Source organism: Euprymna scolopes, chromosome 4 (genome assembly GCF_053919585.1).
Source record: "Euprymna scolopes isolate OS-2025 chromosome 4, ASM5391958v1, whole genome shotgun sequence".
In the NCBI taxonomy this organism is placed as follows: domain Eukaryota; kingdom Metazoa; phylum Mollusca; class Cephalopoda; order Sepiida; family Sepiolidae; genus Euprymna; species Euprymna scolopes.
This window is the reverse complement of record NC_136485.1, coordinates 153,990,559-153,996,558: the sequence shown is the minus strand read 5'-3', so window position 1 is coordinate 153,996,558 and position 6,000 is coordinate 153,990,559.

The window sequence follows — 6,000 nt, the reverse complement described above, 5'->3', positions numbered from 1 at the left end:
GTATTTTTTTCTGTTGAAATATGTATTTTTAGTTCATATTTCACCTTTTATTTATACCAATCTTTAATTTATGAAGCTCATTTAATTACAGAGTATATAACAAATAAATGATAAAAGCCCATATTCCCAATTTCATGATGTGTACTATATTACAATTTATTTCGTCTAGTACATCGATATTCACAATTATTGACAGCACCTGTTTCGTAGCACAAAATAATTCATTTAATTATTATATTAATCAATAAATTTATTCTGCCTTAAACTCATCAGAACAAAAAGCAGAATCAATCCATTAAAAAAATAAATAAAATGTATATGGGCATGATTACAAACTCTGAACACCGGGAGAGAAGTTGCAGGTCCCTTTTATTTTTTATTTTATTACGCCATTTTTAATTTTCAAGTAAAGTCATTAAAATGTAAATTTCCGTATTAATCGATTGTATATACTAATAAAAAATGTTTTATTCCTTATAATTAATCTATATATATTTACTTAGATAATGTTGTTAATTGTTATATCTATGCTATATGCCTATATATTAAATTTTTATACGAAACTAATTATAAAATATATTGAATTTTATAACATTTGTTGATCTGGTTTAAAGTTTATATCTATATAGAAATTCTATTTTATTAATATTTTAATTAAATTTATTATTAGATGAACTATAATTCTTTCATTGTCATTCAATTATTTTAATTACCATTTCTTATCTTTAATATAAAATTATCCTTTTTAATATTTTTATCATAATTTGTTTAAACCAATTAAAGTCGATAAACCATTTACGAATTTAAGTGAGTTATTTCCCTTTATACAAGCTAATTAAGCGGGGTTTTATTGTATTGATGAATTACATATTTATCTAGTTTCATTTTTTTTTTTTTTACTCAGGCATCACCACATTATCAAGGCCAAGAGGCCACTCAAGGATAAGGGTCAAAGAGTGTACAGTAGAAATTGGAAAATATAGTAATCATTAGTAATAAAAATTCGGTAAATTTGTTAACTTATATGGAACGGCTCATCAAGAACTTATTTACGTTAGACTTGAAGACAACCATATTGTACTCAGCCGGAAAGCAGGAAAACGGAAGACAATTCCACAGGCGTGCAGTTCTAAGAAAGAAGCTTTGTGCATGGAATCTACGTTTAAGTTTAGGCACAGATAAAGAGTGGGGGGAATTATTGATAGTGTTTACAGCTAGACGAGTGTGTCTTGTGAAAGTTTGGCGAGGGGGGATCATAGACTCAAGCTCAGTCGAACACTTTCCATGAAAATAACAATATATCAGAGACAAGCTCGCAAAATCTCTTCTGTGAGATAGAGGTTGCAGGGATGAGAAAAGGACATCTCCTACGAGGCTACGAAGTCTATTTTGAACTCTATCAAGGTAGGACAAGTTTTCTCGCAGCTCCTGCCCAGATGTGGCAAGAGTATTCCATCCTTGGACGTACCTGGCTCTTATATAGATAGAGAATTGCACCAGCAGTAAGATATCTACTGGATCGATAAAAAGATTCCACCATTTTTCCAGCGGCCCTGGCAACAGATTTGATGTACATGTTCCATTTAAGATCAGGAGTAATTGTCAAGCCCAGAAGCTTGTCAAAACTTGAAGTCTCCTGAAGAAGATAGCCATCCATTTCAAAAAAAAATATAATAAAAATTAAATTGAACAAAATACACAAATTAATTAATGAATACATGAAAGATTGAAGTAAAATATGTGTCAATAATAATCACAATTAAATAATCTTAATACAAAAGAATATTTTAAAGAACTTATATTTTTAGTGTTGAATTTACGGATGAATTTAAAATAAGTATATGATCTAATTTTTATATATGAGGATACAATAAAAAAAAAATATTGGACGATGAGAGTACTCACGCCATCTTGTTGCTACTTTATAGGATGGAGAAGGATTGAAAGTGACGTGACCATTTCCATTACTCATTAAACGAACTACAGAGCCACATCTGAAGAATCATGTAGAATACTGATTTAAAATTGTTTTTAAAAGTTTTATTCATGCTCTGTATTATATTGAGCTTTCTCACTGACATTTTTCTACAGCAACGATTCTATCATTCATTTTCCCCCTTCTTCTGTTTCTTGCTTTCTCTCTCTCTCTTTCCGTTTTTATGAACTGTCTAGAAACTGTTAAATGACTTTTTATGCAAATATGATCAATTTCATATTGTTTGTTTCCTGTGCTGCATTTACCAGCAACTTTTTTTTGTATATTTTGCAAACCTCTTCCCTCTTATGAGAAGAATTGCTCTAATTTTTATTTTTATTTCGGATTATTAGTTGTGGTAACCGCGACGGATAGGAACTTCGAATCTCCTAACTGCATTCTCAGCCATCACTGCCATCCGTAGTTGTTGTCGTCTCACCACATTTTTGACCAATTAACCTCTGGCACGCTTTTGGTGGAATTGAAACCGCTATCTTCAGACAATGTTCATCTGGAACCGTAGAGATTCAACGTTTCTATCAACTGCGCCACGGGCCCCGAAGGGCGATCAAGGTTGGATTCTTTGATCTTATAAATCCACGTTTATTTATTATCTGATCTTCCATAGTCGGATCCGTACCGATTGACAATAACATAATGTGATGTTGAATTCTGAATGTTTTAATTATTGCTTAGCTCTTGTCTCGAAATTCGTATTCACTTCTTCCGGTAATATTAATCTCTATCACTATCTCTACAATTATATAAATGCTACTGTGTGTGTATGTGTGAGAGAGAGAGAGAGAGAAAGTTCGTTCCTCGTAGACTCTGAAACGGCTGAACAGATTTTCTTTGAAATTTACAGAACTTTAGTGTTTAAGTTTGGGAGTGATCATAATTGAGTTTTGTCAGAATGCCCTCCTCCCGATAATTATCGATAATCGAAACCATTATTTTCATTCATCGGTAAAAACATTTTTTTTCACGTCGTCGCTTAATAACAATGATAGAACAACAAACGGACCGTGAAAATTCTTCTGTGGTAAGCAGATAGCGACTATTTGTTTGTTTTTTTGTTTTGTTTTTTTTTCTGCATAATGTTGTCTGTAGGTTCAAACTTGGCACGTAAACTTAATTTTTTTTCATTAACTGCAAAAGTTTTATAAGACTTGAAAATTAATTTTTTTTTTTTGCATCACGTGGTCAGTATGTTCAAACCCGCAGGTAAATTTCTTAATGCTTTTTTTTTCATTAACTGGAAAAAAGTTAATATAAAATAATTTTATAAAAGAAACTCTCTCTCTCTCTCACATACACACACAGTAGCATTTATATAATTGTAGAGATAGTGATAGAGATTAATATTACCGGAAGAAGTGAATACGAATTTCGAGACAAGAGCTAAGCAATAATTAAAACATTCAGAATTCAACATCACATTATGTTATTGTCACAATTCAAGTCAGAATGGAGAAGGATTGAAAGAAGACCAAATGAGTTCATTCTTCATTATTCTAAAGATAATCAGAAGAAAAAAAAAACAGGACAAAACGAAACAAAGAATATTTCCTATTCATAAACGATTCCACTAATTTTAAGAAATACAGTTGAAGAGGTTTTATCTGTGAATCTCTCAGGCAATGACTCGAATCGGTTGATGAAAGGAGCCAGAAATGAAAGATAAGTATGAAAGAGGGGGAAAAAACAAACAAAAAAAAAACGCTGTTAGAGTTTTGGGAAAATTGGTTTCCACTGAAAATTCCTCAGTAATGGAATGATTCATTCCGTGTGTTGCCTGTAAATACAACACCTGCAGAAATCAATTTAACGATACATGGACACATTTAGAAATAAGAAAATACGCTCCGCCTTCCTCCTCCTCCTCCTCCTCCTTCAACAGTACAAAATTTAACTGCTTATATTTATATACATGTATGCGGTTGTGTGAGAAAAAGATCACCTGTACTGACGAAACTATACACACAAACACACATATATATATATAGTTGCAAATCGATATGTATTTTGTACATATATGTTAGTATATCAGATTATTTATATTTGAAAAATCTCATATAGCGCATTGCAATTTCACTTACACCATAGCAAGAGGAATAGTGTAGAGGAAGGATTCATGACTTCTGATCAAGCAATCGGGTTTCGAACCTTAGTAGAAATGTGAAGTTCTTGGCATGTTTCTCCACACGTTATAATGACAAAATTACTTAGTTCAGCCCAGACAAATTTTAACATGAAATTGTTGAACAAATTACTCGCACGCACGCACACACACGATTAGTTTAGTGCTCAATTAAAAGGAAAATCCGAAAAATAAGAACGTATTTATATTTTGTATTTTGTGTATAGAAAGTTGTTAGATGAGACAAGTCATTGGTACCGTCGGTTTCAAGCCTGAGATGAGTATTGGCTGAAGGGAGCTTGACATAGATATCTAAAACGGTCCTAATTATCGGGTTTGAAACCGACGGTACCAATGACTTGTCTCATCTAACAATTTTCTGTACACAAAATACAATATATATATATATATATGAAACTGATTTTTAATTTAATTAAAATTTGATTTTTAAATTAAAAAATTTTTTTTTTAATTTTTAAATTGAAAATCACTTTACTTAATATATATATATATATATATATATATATATATATATATATATATATATATAGGAAAAAAAAAGGATTTCAGTAAAGTGCCTTATAAGGAAAAATTCCAAAACTATATTTACAGAAATATATTTATATTTACAGAAGTTTAGATAAGTCATCAGTACCGTCGGTTTAAAACCTGATAATAGGGGATCGTTTTAGATACTTACATCAAGCTTTCTTCAACTGACACTTATCTCTCTTTATATTTGTATTTGCGTGTAATTTGTTCAACTGTAGGATTGGTTGGTTGTTTTTGTTTTACGGCATATCAACCCTTTTCAGGTTATTTAATGCCGAATACGGTGATTTTGAAGAAAACTTTTTTAATAGAATATATTTGTTTTTTGCAAGTCAGTTTCTATTTAACCCATAGTTGGGACCCTAACAGGTACTACCACTCCGGGTCAGAGTGGACCTGGAAGCAATGGCAATTAAAGGGTGGCTCCACACCCCCCAGAGCCCGCAAGCTGGGGCCTCACCATCGGATAAAGTTTAAGGTCATATCCAGGACCTCAACTGTAGGAAGCCCAGCTTTTCTTGCGTTCAAATCCAGATTACTTACTATTATATCAGTAAAACCAAATAGGAGCATATTTCTGACCTTTCGCTGGCGTTTATTTGTCATCATTTATTAAAATTAATGTATATCTTACATATTTATTACTGTGCTTAAGTATCCCGTATTACCAAACGCATAAAGTCAGGGTTTTTTTTTTTTAATAAAACTTTCCTGTATCAGTTTAGGTTCGTTCCACAAATTGTAAATCTCCCGCAGTGCACGAGGGCATAAACCAGAGGTGGTTCCCTAACAACCAGATAAGACCGTGTTTGTGCGTGATAATAATTGAAGAAGGCAATTAGCCATCAGCTTCTCAGTTTACTATTCCAGATATTCACCCAAGAGATTAACACTTGATTATTTTTTTCTATGTAATAAGGAAATAGAGAGAAACAGAGAGATAGAGAGAGAGAGAAAGAGATAGAGAGAGAGAGAGAGAAAGAGATAGAGAGAGAGAGAGAGAAAGAGAGGGGGCGAGGATAGCATATGTTGATTTTGATGGGAACTTTCAACAAGGAAGAATACACATGTAATAATTCAATTAACTATGAGAAATCCGGATCTCCGGAAAGATTCGTTATTTTTTTAATTTTTTTTTTTTCAAGGGCATCTTAAATTAACAGCAATGTTTTCATTACATAGTTAAAAAAAAAAAATAAAAATGAAAAAAAAGGAAGAATATCTATGAAGGAGTGATATTTTTACAATCTCTCAGAAAAAAAAGTATAAACATCATATCAATGTGCACATAAACGAAATGCCTGAACATGTCTGCTTATATATAATAAATATA